This window comes from Plutella xylostella, chromosome 14, assembly GCF_932276165.1.
Source record: "Plutella xylostella chromosome 14, ilPluXylo3.1, whole genome shotgun sequence".
NCBI lineage: Eukaryota > Metazoa > Arthropoda > Insecta > Lepidoptera > Plutellidae > Plutella > Plutella xylostella.
The window spans coordinates 5,664,005-5,677,603 of record NC_063994.1 but is presented as its reverse complement, the minus strand read 5'-3'; the positions used below and the strand labels follow the sequence as shown (position 1 = coordinate 5,677,603).

The window sequence follows — 13,599 nt, the reverse complement described above, 5'->3', positions numbered from 1 at the left end:
CATAAGTTTTCCTTGTAAAATCATCTATAAACAGCAAGAAGTATCTTGCTCCACTGAACGACGGCTTCTGCATAGGCCCACACAGATCCGTGTGCACTAAGCCAAGTACCTCATCAGCCCTACTAGATGACTTCGATGGGAAAGGAAGTCTAGATTGCTTTCCCTCAATGCAAGCCACACATGACTTATAATCAGCACTATCATACTTAATTCCAGTAGCCATACCTCTATTCAGGAGACCCATGCTCCTAGAGTTTAGGTGACCCAGCCGCTGATGCCACACCTCTTGAGATACCTTGGAACTCGATGAAGCCAAGGACGCAGACTGCTGCACTTCCTCCTTCACATTGCCATTCCCTTGAGATGCCTTGCGGCTAGTCGAAGTCGAGGAAACACACTTCTTAGATTCCTCCTTCATCGCACCATCCTGTGAACATACTAAAGTATTACCTAACCCCAAGCTAGATAACGGTGGCTCTCTAGCTACTTTCGATGCTATCTTACACTGCTCTCTGACACCTACAATGTCGAGCCGGTAAACACCATTGATCTGAGTAGCGCTACCTAGAAACTCACCGTCAGCATTAGTTATTTTACAGTGCTCTTTAGTAAATGTTCTGGGCCCATAACCTGTTGGGTTTTATAAGTAAAACCAGTGGATTAAAAGGATTGTAAAGATATATTGAAGAATAGTTTTCACACGACACAGGAAGGTATTAGTGGAAGTACTAAGTGTCTTTTCTATTGACATAATTATCTACAATAGACAATAGAAAATAAACTGTTGGTTGAGTTTACAAACTCCTTTCAACAATTATATTTGATTAGCATATTTTAAATATCCCAGCAAATATAATTTACACAAAAAATACAGACCTGTACATTTAATGAATAATATCCCTTTCTATTTATGTAGCATTGTGCTGCATCACCTCCATATTTTCTTATTCTGATGATATGGGTACAGTCGATGCACCCAATGACAGTTGGAAAATTTCTGATTTCATGAAACTGCCTATAGTTGCCTCTTGCTGAGGCACAGTTTCTGGCATTTTTATAAATGTGCCAGAGTGTCGCGCAAGAGCACGAGCCACTCTGGCACAGATGCGACTCACGGTTGGCTGAGATAAGCCATGCAGCTCCCCAGCATCATCTTGTACCTAAAAACATTAATTTATTAACTAAAAAAGGTAATGTATTGTGAAAGTAATAAAGGCGTAGCACTGATGTATTATAATCACCTCTCGACGACCCCAACATCTAATTGTCAGTACTTGCAGTTCTGGGGTTGTTCCGCAGCCCCTTTGATCTACTACTATGTCATCAGGGACTAAATCAATGATATAGTTCATAGTATCTTTTTGGAACTGATACCGACTCCTGAACTCCACATCAGGCAAAGGAAAAGGGTCTGCTCTGGCATTGTACAATTTAATACGCCTTCTAGGCAAATTTTCCACGCATAGCAGCTATTGCTTGCACGGCTTCCATAGCAAATTATTTTCAGCAAAATATTAACTTAACAACAAACAATGCAAGGCACAATCACTGAGGAAAAAAAACACTACGCACAATTTTGAATTCCTATATAACCTCAAAATTATGAATTGTCAATGTCAAATTGTCCGTAAAATAGAACAGCTGTTGACCGTCCGCCATGTTTTTTGTACAATAGGAGGTTTACGGTGTATAGTAGTGTCCAGCCAACTTTAACTTTTCAAGGTTTTACGAATCAGTTGGAGAGTTCTTTAGCGCTATTGATCGTTTATGAATAAAGTTTTTTTGACATTTGCTTATAGCATAGCATAGCATAGGTCTACCGTAACTTTTTATGAATAAGACCGTAAATATAAAAGAAAGGCAGTAGTCTAACAAATAAATGAAGTTTTCCTTGATGAAGGGCTACTTCAAAACAGTGAGGTTATGGACAACGTATCTGCTTATAACCAAGGAGATCATCGCAGATAAAATTACAAAAAAAAAAATGACGGGGAGACCGGGGCTGGTTGACTACAGGGTAGGTAGACTAACTACCAAAAACTCGTTCGACGCAATAGCCTTGAGCCAACCGAACCAATGAGGCATGAGAGTTCGTTACCTCCCCAGCACAGTCACCGGCAGTGCGGCGTTTGAGAGAAGGAGCGTAATATTGAAAAATAACACGCAAGTAATTATTCATTGTAACATTGCCTATTTATTCATGGTTACTTGATTGTCAAAGTATTTATTACGAATGTTTGATTCGTGTTCTTTTATATATTATTCTACTTGATTTCTTTGCAGGTTATGTTCTGACACTTCTGACACGTGGTTAAAAATTATAAGGTAACTCGGGGCTGGCTGACTAATGTTTCCTTTTTAATTACAGATGTTTTACATGTAAAAAGAAGTCGGTATTTATAAAATTTTATCCAAAAATTGTGGTTTCAGGACCATGCGAACATACAAAAGAAAAACTGGAGTACACCCAAAGTTGTTATGGATAGAGCATGTCAACAAGTTATCTTTGACAAAAATGTATATATTCTACGGCATTAGAATTTTCTAAAAAACACACCAATGCCACGTTATAAATATGAAAAAATAATGTAAGAAAACAATCCCCAAGCGAATTATCGACAGCCGAATCAGTTTTGGCTTCAGAAAAAATAGACAAATATTCAGTATCGAGGAAGAGCGTTCTAGAGAGTTACTTTAAGACAGCAGCAGATATTTATTTTGGATTGACACCTTATGAATGAAACACGAAAGTTCGCATATGAATTTGCAAAAAAAATTATTACAATTCACTTGTTTATCTCGTGCCACGTCTTTCAACAAAAATAACGTTAAAATATTCTTTGACAACTTGAAAACCATTTACACACACACACACACACACACACACACCTTGCGGGGTAGGCAGAGGTGCATTGCTAATGCTGCACCCACTTTTCGCCAGAGTGTTCTGTTAGTCCCAATGTAATAGGGGGCGGGCCTATTGCCATTTTACGGGCACATCCACCCGAGAACAAATATCTGTGTATATTCAGGGTCACTAACATTACTACATTTCTACGGCATTCGGTCGTCAAAACCATTGAAACCGTTGAAAATCATTTATAAATGTATAAGCAAATAATATAAGCTTGCAATATGCAGTAACTGTATAGGAACGTATTTAACGTATCTCTATCGTTAATTTAAAATGGTCGATTCATTCCCGTTTTCTTGTTATAAGTGACCTGAATGTGCTCTAGTACTGCAGCCTTACCCCCAGCGATTAATAGTTGCTATCCAAAAAAGCCAATTAAAACTCAGTTCAAAAATTTAGGCCGATTCAGTTGGTACCACCACCTCGGTTTTGACTGAGCCGCGGACCAGGGACAACGTAGAAAATATATCAAGAAACGACTAGTGATTATTTTTGAAACGGTAGCCGAAGTAAGCCGATATCAGGCCGATGTTGCGTTCCGTATTTCAATAGAGGTGAAAGAAAGAGATGTCGCTCTATAAAATTGTATAAGATCTTGTGTTTTTTCTCGCTCTGACAAGGAAAAAATTGGTGTGCGTTCGAAGTACTAGCGAAGCTTGAAATAAGAAATCCGGTAATCATCAGTCCATATTATGTTTTTATTTTTTCAATGTTAGTAAAATATTAATTAAAATACTTATTAAACACTAGGTTAAAGTCATCACTCATGCCATTTTTTACTTATTATTCACAAAAACTTAACTTTGTAAATGTTAAAATATGAAATTAGGGGCTTTTGAACGCATTCAAACTAAAAATAAAAATACTCTGTGAACCTGTGAAAACACTCCCTCAGTGTTGCCATTAGCGTACATTTTACACATTTGACGTACTATTTTAGCCTCCCATGTGTAATGTGTGGGTGAAATCGCCAAAATTTGTACGTAACAAAAACGTAACAAAAGGGAAACGTTACAAAAATGTTACAAAAAGGAACTATTCGGACTCGATCACACTACTATGAATAAATAAAACAATTTTATTTAATCAGCACTACGGCGAAGCGAAAAGGAGGGTTATGATTTTGACCGGTACTTATTCAATAATTAAAACACGAACTACTTTCGTAATTTTTGAACAAAAATATTTAAAAAATATATAGGTATATCTATGAGGTTTTTTTTATCAATTGAATTATTAATTATTTTGGTATTAGGTATCACTAGTTAGGATAATTGAAATTAAACTTTTGTACAACTAATATGTTTTTGTAATTTATTTGTTTAAAAAATGTCATCACATTCTTGTCAATCTGAATGTGCCCTTAGCTTTCCTTTTTGTAACGTTACAAAGAAAATTGTAACAAAATGGAACAAAAATTCTTACGTTCATAAGCTAAAAATATTTTAACACACGTGGATTTAGTTTTCCGAAAATTTGACTAACTGCATAGTAAACAGACTGAAATTATGATTTTACGTGCAGGAATTACTTTGTAAATACTTTCCTTTAACTTAATTTGTCGGTTGTTACAAAGGGGAACACTGAAAAGTCTTTTTTCTTCCGAGTTCACTATAACTTCGATAACGACTACAAACAAAATGGCGGAGACGCGACACTAACGCCACTTCTAAGAAAACTTTTGCTCGTGGTGATGCCAGTAGAATAATTTAGATTTAATACTATTTTATACAAAAAAATACTGTTACAAAGAGCATAACAAAGAAATATGATATTTTTATTAAGATTTAAATTTATGTAAATTTCAATAACCAATGTACAAAATATGATAAAATACAAATAATTTAATACGTTACTTATTCTACTAATATGATTTACCAAAATTTTCTATGTGAAGTTGTTATATTTTTCTCATTTAGTAGGTTTTAGTGCAACCAAGAGAAATGGACAAAAAATGTACAAATTTTGGCGATTTCACCCGTGTATATAATTGGTCCATGTAATGTACCATTTAAACTTAACTTCCAATATCATGATTATCATGTGTAAAATCTTTGTTTATGGACTATTTTACGTATTTTTTTTGGAATCGCAGCAAAAAAATTATTAACCACAATTAGTTACGATTTTGATTTTCTTGTATGATTATTTTCTCAACCAATATGATTATTACATGATTACAATGAGTATAAGTATATATCATACATAAAACTGCGGGGTACCTACTCTGAAGGTTTTAGGACATTGTCACACTTTTTAAAATGCTATAATAAATATAGGTACGTTTCTCACGACTAAAATCTATTAAAATATAGTACTTCTGCTGACGAGCAGGTGCGAAAGAGCTGGAAAAGCTAAATTGAGTGATTTTAGTAAAAAAACAGCTCATGTACGGTTTTAACCCTAAATGTACGTTTTCAGCGCTGGATATGTGCGTTTTGAGAACTCCGTTGCGGCAACACTGCACTCCCTCCACTTCATTCATACAACATACAATAACAATGATAAAACAAAATTACAAATGGAATTTCCTTATTTAAATAGATATTTGTGCACTAAATACATAATAATATGACGTAAGTATAGTATTCTGATGGAGTGGTTAAGTTGCAGACTCAGATCGACTCGATTTATAAAATAGACCGATAAAATATTACGATAATTTGTTACAAAGTTATAGATATTAAACTATCAATCATTGTTTACAGAAAGAAGAAGAAGACGTTGCGTGTCACCGTATAGCCAAGGAAATATCTTGTGAAAGTTTTAACTCAAGGCGGAAATTTATTGAAAAAATACTCAACATAACCTACAATTACAGTGAAATACTGAAAATATCTTGTACCGTGATAATATTTCTGAATAATAAGTGCAAACCTATACTCTAAGATCGTGCTTTCAACCACATACTTAATACAATTCCATAATCATATCGAAATCCAAAAGTTCGTAAGTCGTAAGTGATCATAGTTTAGGTGTGTACTTATTAGACTCATGCATTGTAAACTCTATAAACGATTACTCGTAATGTATTAATCATATTAAAAGTTGAATGCGGCTGTTTTATTTTTTATTCTTTATGTTTAAAGCAGTTCTAAGAAAAAGCAGTAATAACTAGTAATAAGAGTTGTAACATTATGCATGGACCAAGTGTCTGCTTATGTAAAAACACAATGTTATCATGTAAGTAAACCCTGCTTTAAACATAAAAAATGTGTCTACCTAATCTTCATAAAGCAGATAATGCTAACACCCTGATTACACCACCAAGTAGAGCGGCCCGAGACATGTCCTCCGCTGAGCACTCTACTCAGTAGGTGATAACAAGGGTATTACATTGCAACAGGTAAAAGTAAGTATACAGGGCCTCAAGTCTGCTAAGGAATGAGGAGGATATGGTAGGTATCCATATATTAAAAGTACAACTTACAATGTTACTTATACAATTTCTTCCATGTTGCAATGTTATTATTGCCTGACTCTTAAGAAGGAATACTTCCTATCAAGCCTTTATAAATCAATAGTATCATGAATGACCTCTTAGTCAAGTGCAACATCAACATTTAAATAATGAAATGAAACATGGTTTTTGCTGTATTTGTATTTTGTGTTTATTAAGTATGATATATTAAATCACATCACAATTATTATCAGTGTTCTGAAATATCAAGCATAAGCTTCTCTTCTATTAGCTAAAAAACTGCTTTCTGATTATCTGAAATAAGATAGAAATATAGATTAATAGTAATTCTATAGGTTAGGATATAATAATAATATATTGTACAGTCAGCCAAAGAGATATGTATGCCACCCCAACGCAAGCCATATCTAAATATTATGACAATTGATAGGTAATATTTATGTAACATGAAAAATAAGGATAACTAATATTAAGGTAAGTAATACTTAAGTTAGTAAGTATTGATAAAATATTATTATTCCACCCATGAGGATTAAATTTTTGTTGCTGTGGTGGCATAAATATCTATTGCTGACTGTACTATCAAGGTATTGATACAACTTTATTTAGTAGATTTTCTATTCTATTCTGAGAGGTGGCGAAGCTCCTGTACGTGGCTCTCTTGAGTGGAACCTTTGTACATATCCCCTTAATTTTAGCTCAGCCAGCCTAGCTCTCGAGTAAAATGGAGCAGCAAGCCTGGGTGTTCCAATAGCTGAGATAGGCTTTCTGTTAGTCCAAGAATAGATAGTCTTGTTTCTGTAGTAGGTGGAGATTGAGCCAGCATAGGTATATTTTTTTACCTACAAAAGATACCCACCGCAGCACTACAGTTTAATCCTAAGGTACTTAGAAAACAGATGAATCAAATAATATTTTATAGATATAGAATCTAGATAAGCAAGCCAAGTAAATTATTTTTCATACTGTCAGTGCATCATAAAATTAAAGTGTTTGTGCTAGGGTAGTATATGGTAGTATTTCATATCTTTTTTGCTACAAATAAATTGAAATCAGCTTAAGTGACTTACTCAGTAGCAGAATGATATGGAAATTTAGTTTCTTATGTAGGTATTAACTTCATAAGATCTTAATACAACTTGTTGTTAAGTAGGTACTTCACATAGGCACTTGAATATTTAGTCTTGGTTATAAATTCCAGTCTGGAGCCAGTTGCAACGCAGTAAAAACCTACAAATACCAAAATTCTGGTTAGTAGATATCATGGGGTTTAGGTTACAGACATTATGATAGTATAGGAAGGTTTATCTTATTATTATTATTATTAGTAGGTACTTATATATTGTTAGCCACTGGACTTAGCTGGAGCGAGACCAGGCATAGGTGGTTTAAACATAGATAGGTGGCAGATTTTATGACACCTCTGGGGTGCCATAGGACTACAACAATGGTAAAAGAAGGTTTGTCTTTGTTTTGAAGGATATTTCCTTTAAGGCTTCTTCTTCATGCCTTAAGAACATGAGAGTTAAGGCGGTCATCCACTGGCGAGGCGACGGTATAGATTGTTGGCTTGTCGAATCTCGTTGGTGATCCATTAGCGAACCAAACAGTCTACTCTCATCATTGGCAAAGTCGTGGCGTGCTTTTTGTAACATCGTTGGAGGTTTTTTTAGACCGCGGACTTAGAGGTTATTGGAGGTTTTTCTCGCGAATGGATCACCGCCTTTAGTTGAAGAAACTTTTACATGTACCTCTATTATGTTCGTGGATACTCACCTTATTTGTTACGCTCAAATCAGCTAGTTTCATGAAGCTAAAGTCTTCAGTCAAATTGTCCGTCAACTCCTTTAAATATGCTTTAAATATCCAGGGAGACTGGTTTGCAATCCTCACGTATCCTCAGTTACTACTTTCACATCACTTTGTAGGTGTAATTACAGGCTCTTTTTCTTACAAAAATAGGAAAAATTAGCCATTGTAATGGCTTTGCGTTGCAAGAATAGGAACTTTTTTCAAAGAGGCGTTGAGTCGCAACTTTGACATATAATCTACTCTGTGTGATGAGCTCATGATGAGCTCGTGGTGCGAATTTCTAGCTTAATAACGCTATAATTTTCACTGAACGGTTTGCGTGACGTCATAACACAATGAGCCGCAAAAATGTGCGGTGGGAGTACGAAATCAGCGATCTTGTTGAAATCGATTCAGCCACTCATCGCTGGGAGTAAGGCTGCTGTTCCAGATATAACCAACGACCCGTGCTCGTCTTCGGACTCCGATCTCTGCTTGCTGTTTGACCGTGCATCTGTTATTGGAACCTGTTTTCTCTGCTATATTCGATGACCCTAGCGATCACCCGGACTCCGATTATTCTCATTTCTGTGTTTGACTTTGCTGCTGATTTGGAACCAGTTCCTTGCTGCTTGGGAGATGGCTCCAGCATATAAATCCAACTTAAGGGATAAATAATATATAGTGAGTCATCATAGTTGGTTTACATTGTACGAGTAATTGGAACAATAGCCTAGTTATCATTTACTTTACATACCACTCGCTCCTACTTTTTATACAACCATACAAATTTTATACTCTCAGGAAACGACGGAGAGAAGTTAGCAAGGAAAAAATGGGAAGGAGGTTTACATTAGAGTAAAAAACTATGGCATTGAATCTATACAAACAAGGATCGCGTGCATAGGTGGCTAAGTAGAATTTTTATTCTGCCATCACCGCTCACACTGACCAGGCTTATATCAAAAGCAGGAATAAAGCCGGGGATTAACAAAAATATATTTTCCCAGCTAAAAAAAAGAGTGGTGACAATGACAGACGATGAAAAATTATGCATGCTCTTGTTTGATGAAATATCAATCACTCCAAACTTTGAGTATAACAGGAGAAAAGATTCAATACATGGGTTTGTAAGTAATGGGTGTGAAATAAAAAGAAAAATTGCCGATCATGCATTAGTATTCATGCTTAGAGGGGTAATAAAAAACTACAAACAACCACTTGTTTACACATATTGTAGTGGTACCACTCCAAAGATTGAATTAAAAACTTTGATCAAAAATGTTATTTCAAAGTAGCAAAAAAAAAGTGTGAGCTAAATATATGTGTGCGATCAAGGCACGACAAATGTAAGTGCGATAAATTACTTAATAAATGAAACCAGGGAAGGCAGGAAGGTGCTTAAGGCAAAATACAGAACCCCATAATGAGATATTTTATGTAAATGGACACGAAGTTGTACCTCTGTTTGACCTTTGATCAAATTGGGGGCATTTGATCAAAGGTATAAAAAACAATTTGATTACGAAAAACCTTAAGTGCATAATTGAAAATACAATTAGAACAGCAAAATGGGATCACATAATAAACTAATATGAAGAGAATCCAGCATACACGGGAATCAGATTAATTAAAAACTTAACTTAACACGTCAACCCTAAGTGCCTTTTAACACGTACCGGTTTTCGACTAACCGGCGCCGGCAACCCGGTGGTGAAGTGTATGGGCATGGTACGTAGCTTTCACATGTACCGGGCCAGAAGCCAGAAGCCAACCTTAGTCCAATGTAATAAGGGTTTTGACAGATCAATTATCTTGCTTATTAAAGTAGTATCGAAAAAATATCGATTTTTTTTTCTCCCGCACACCCTTTTCTTCACACTGACCCTTGCCTTTATGGAGGAGCACCGGGAACTGGCTGCCGGCTTCCTAAGATCGATGGAAGCGCGGCACAAAAGCCAAAAACTATGGCAGGAACTTGCTGTCATTCTAAACTGCATGGGCGGGGGATCAAATAAGACCGTGAAAGGGTGGTCTAAAGTATGAAATCAATGTCTATAAAAAAATATTTAGTTTTGCTATCAGTTGACAAGATGTATGCATATATTATTTATTTGATTTGTATATTTTGTAGTACTGGAGCGACTACAAAAATAAATTGAAGGCGCGGGTGAGGTCCCTCAACAAGTCCCACACTGGGACTGGAGGAGGGGAGCACTAGGCCCTCCTCTGTCTGCAGTAGAGGAGCGAGCAGTGGGAATAATGGGTCCCCAATTTGGGAAAAACATTAAAACTGTACAAGTTGACCCGCTGCCCCCTCTCAATTTAAATGAAGGTTGTTTTATGGTAAATATCTATTTGTTTATACTAAGACTTTCTATTTTATTTAAAAAACAAAAAAAAAAACAAAAAAAAAAACACGCACTCACGCCTTGTACTATTGTACTCCCTTGCAGGGTAGGCAGAGGTGCATTGCTGCACCCACTTTTCTTTATTTATTAATTGATTTTAACAGTATATTTTATACACAACACACAATGAAACAGTTAAATAAAGTAAGAATACCAGTATTTTTTAGATAAATATATAATATATTAAATTACATGTGCTTCCCTTTGGAGACGAAAACTGTCCACCACCACCACCACCGCCACCTGCCACAACAGCCACTGTGACCAGTGGTGGCAATACCGCTACTACTAGTCATAGTGGCTTATATGAAAATCCTGAGCCTAATATTTCATGTAAGTGTGTATACTGATTAAATGTATGAAAGTGTTATACTCCATCAGTCTTTGGCTAAACATAGAACTATGTTTTTTTTTAATTCAGATGCCACTGAGAATGAAGAGCATGGTAGCTCTACGCCTGTCCAAAAGATTAAAAAGAAACGGCAGCGTGAGTATTTACTTTACAATATTTATATAAACCACAACACTGGCGAAAAGTGGGTACAGCAATGCACATCTGCTTACCCCACAAGAGAGTCCATTAGGACAAGGCGTGAGTGTGTGTGTTTTTTAAAGGCAAATAAGTCTTTTAATGAAAGAAACAGACGGTCAAGTGATCCGAGTGCTAACTCTTTTGTCGAAGGTTCTGAGCGCTATTAAATTTTTATTTCCACACCATAAAGGTTGACTGGAAGAAATCGCGTTTAGGCGATAAGTCCGCCTTTGTATATATATACTTGTATTGTTCTTTCTTGTACTTTAACTTTTACTTTAAACTGTGTAATTTGTGTATACATACAATAAAGTGTTTAAATAAATAAATATGTATAGTTATTTCCTTTAAAATTTCAGGAATTACAACACCCAGAAGTGCATTTGCTGAAGCCAGAGCCGATGTGCTTGAGTTGCAGAAGGAGCAACTGCGTTGGGGTGCGTATTGCGACGTATAAAAACGAAATGTATAATTTCACATTAATAACGTTCACAACATATAATGAACGTTACGTATAACAACAAAATCTATATTTTCATAAGGTATAAGATTCAATTGGTATAACGTACATTTTATATAAAATCAAAATACATAATACTTACGAGGACTAATATCAATTCGTATAACATACATTACGTATATCGTTTAAAATATATACTATCATTTAGTATAAAGTTCATAAAACATACTAACATATAACATAATCTGTGTTTAATAACCCAACGCCGTCAAACCCCCTAGCACCAAAACCTAAAGATAGGTGCGACGACGAGCAAAGCGAGGAGGAGCGTGTTAGGTGCACATGTTCGTCGAAACCAAAGCGGAGCGCAGCGAAGCGGAGCGGAGCGTCTTCCCACATAGCGCCAATAATAATAATAATGTCAAAACCCCTAGTACCAAAACCTAAAGATAGGTGCGACGACGAGCAAAGCGAGGAGGAGCGTGTTAGGTGCACATGTTCGTCGAAACCAAAGCGGAGCGCAGCGAAGCGGAGCGGAGCGTCTTCCCACATAGCGCCAATAATAATAATAATGTCAAAACCCCTAGTACCAAAACCTAAAGATAGGTGCGACGACGAGCAAAGCGAGGAGGAGCGTGTTAGGTGCACATGTTCGTCGAAACTAAAGCGGAGCGCAGCGAAGCGGAGCGGAGCGTTCCCCCCAAATAACGTCAATAATAATGACAAAAAACGATACGACGATCTTTTATACTTTTTGTGCATTATACATTATGATTATTATATCCGTTGTAGAATATATGTTATAAACGTTATATATTATGAAGGTTATGCATTTTAATCGTTATATCAATTGAAATTATACTTTTTGAACGTTATTCTTTACGAAATTATGTATTTAGTAATTATGCCTTTCGTTTGTTATGCACAGTGATCGTTATACTTAATAAATTTATATCATATGGGCGTATACCTTGTGAATGTTATACCATTTGTTTTTATACCTCGTATTACTTACCCACTGCGTTGTGAGAGGGCCACGGCTTCAGCCCTCACAATGATAGCTGAAGCAATGAACAGACAGGCTGCAGTCAATGAGAGGCTTCTTGAGGAGGGGCTCCTTATATGGAAAAAGGTAGGTTATTCCTAAATGTTTGGCTAAATAATAGAATAGAATTTAACTTTATTGCTACCCCAATAATGTGTTAGGAAAACTGGTGTTGAATATTTATGTTACAGTGTAGTTTTGTTAGTGTCTGTCTGTAATTTTTTAGAACAATATCATACTGAACTTTTCATTTTGTCTTTTCTAGGCTAATGAAAGGAACACTCAAGACCAGACTTAAAGTAAACACACTCACTCACTCTTGATGGCTGGTTGACCCAAAGTGGATCTTGGCCTCCGCGACTTAAAGTAAAGGTACCTTAAAACGGGGTAAGCAAGAATGGCGGGGTAAATTGGAATAAAAATCTGCTTTTCTAAATCGATTTGTTACCGTCATTCTATTTATGAGAGATCAATACTTTTTATTTTTGAACGAGCTTATATTTTTTTGCTACTGGCAACACTGAAAATTTAAGCCAGCCAATCAGGATTCACTGAAAAAATACGTTGAAAGAAAAAATCTACTACTTCTTTCCTCTTCATTTTTTTCGTTTATGAATTGGTTAAGACAATATGATGCAATGTTTATGAATTTTTTGACATGAATACTTTTTCTTGTAAATTTCAATTTTTTCCAAGGGTAATAGCTCGAAAACGGTTAGTAATTAGAAAAAAACATATGATATAAAAGTTTTAGATAATTTTAAGAACTTTATTTCATTAGTTGAAAATATTTCTCTCCGATGCACCGTTTTCGAGATATAAGCTAAAAACCAAAAATTCGTACCTTTATCCCCCCCTCCTCCCCCCCGCTCATCACCTAGGAGTCAAGACTTTTGGTATGTTAACAACTTAAGCCCCCTGAACAAGTTTTTGAAGGAATCCCTTAGTTACCTGCTCACGCACTCTACACCTAATTTTGAGTCATTTATTGACTGGACTAAATTGGATTATTAGGTGTGTATTGT

General features: G+C 35.8%; 2 long non-coding RNA genes across 2 annotated transcripts; one reads left to right on the top strand and one right to left on the bottom strand.

Moving 5' to 3' along the window:
- Window positions 1–5,170: 5,170 nt before the first annotated feature.
- On the top strand, window positions 5,171–5,967 carry LOC125489455. The gene is made up of 2 exons (XR_007267010.1): window positions 5,171–5,490; window positions 5,623–5,967. It is a non-coding gene; the product is annotated as an uncharacterized LOC125489455 (long non-coding RNA).
- A 530-nt stretch (window positions 5,968–6,497) lies between these two features.
- Window positions 6,498–8,573, bottom strand: LOC125489454. The gene is made up of 3 exons (XR_007267009.1): window positions 8,112–8,573; window positions 7,406–7,565; window positions 6,498–6,629 (listed from the first exon to the last, which is right to left on the bottom strand). It is a non-coding gene; the product is annotated as an uncharacterized LOC125489454 (long non-coding RNA).
- Window positions 8,574–13,599: the final 5,026 nt, after the last annotated feature.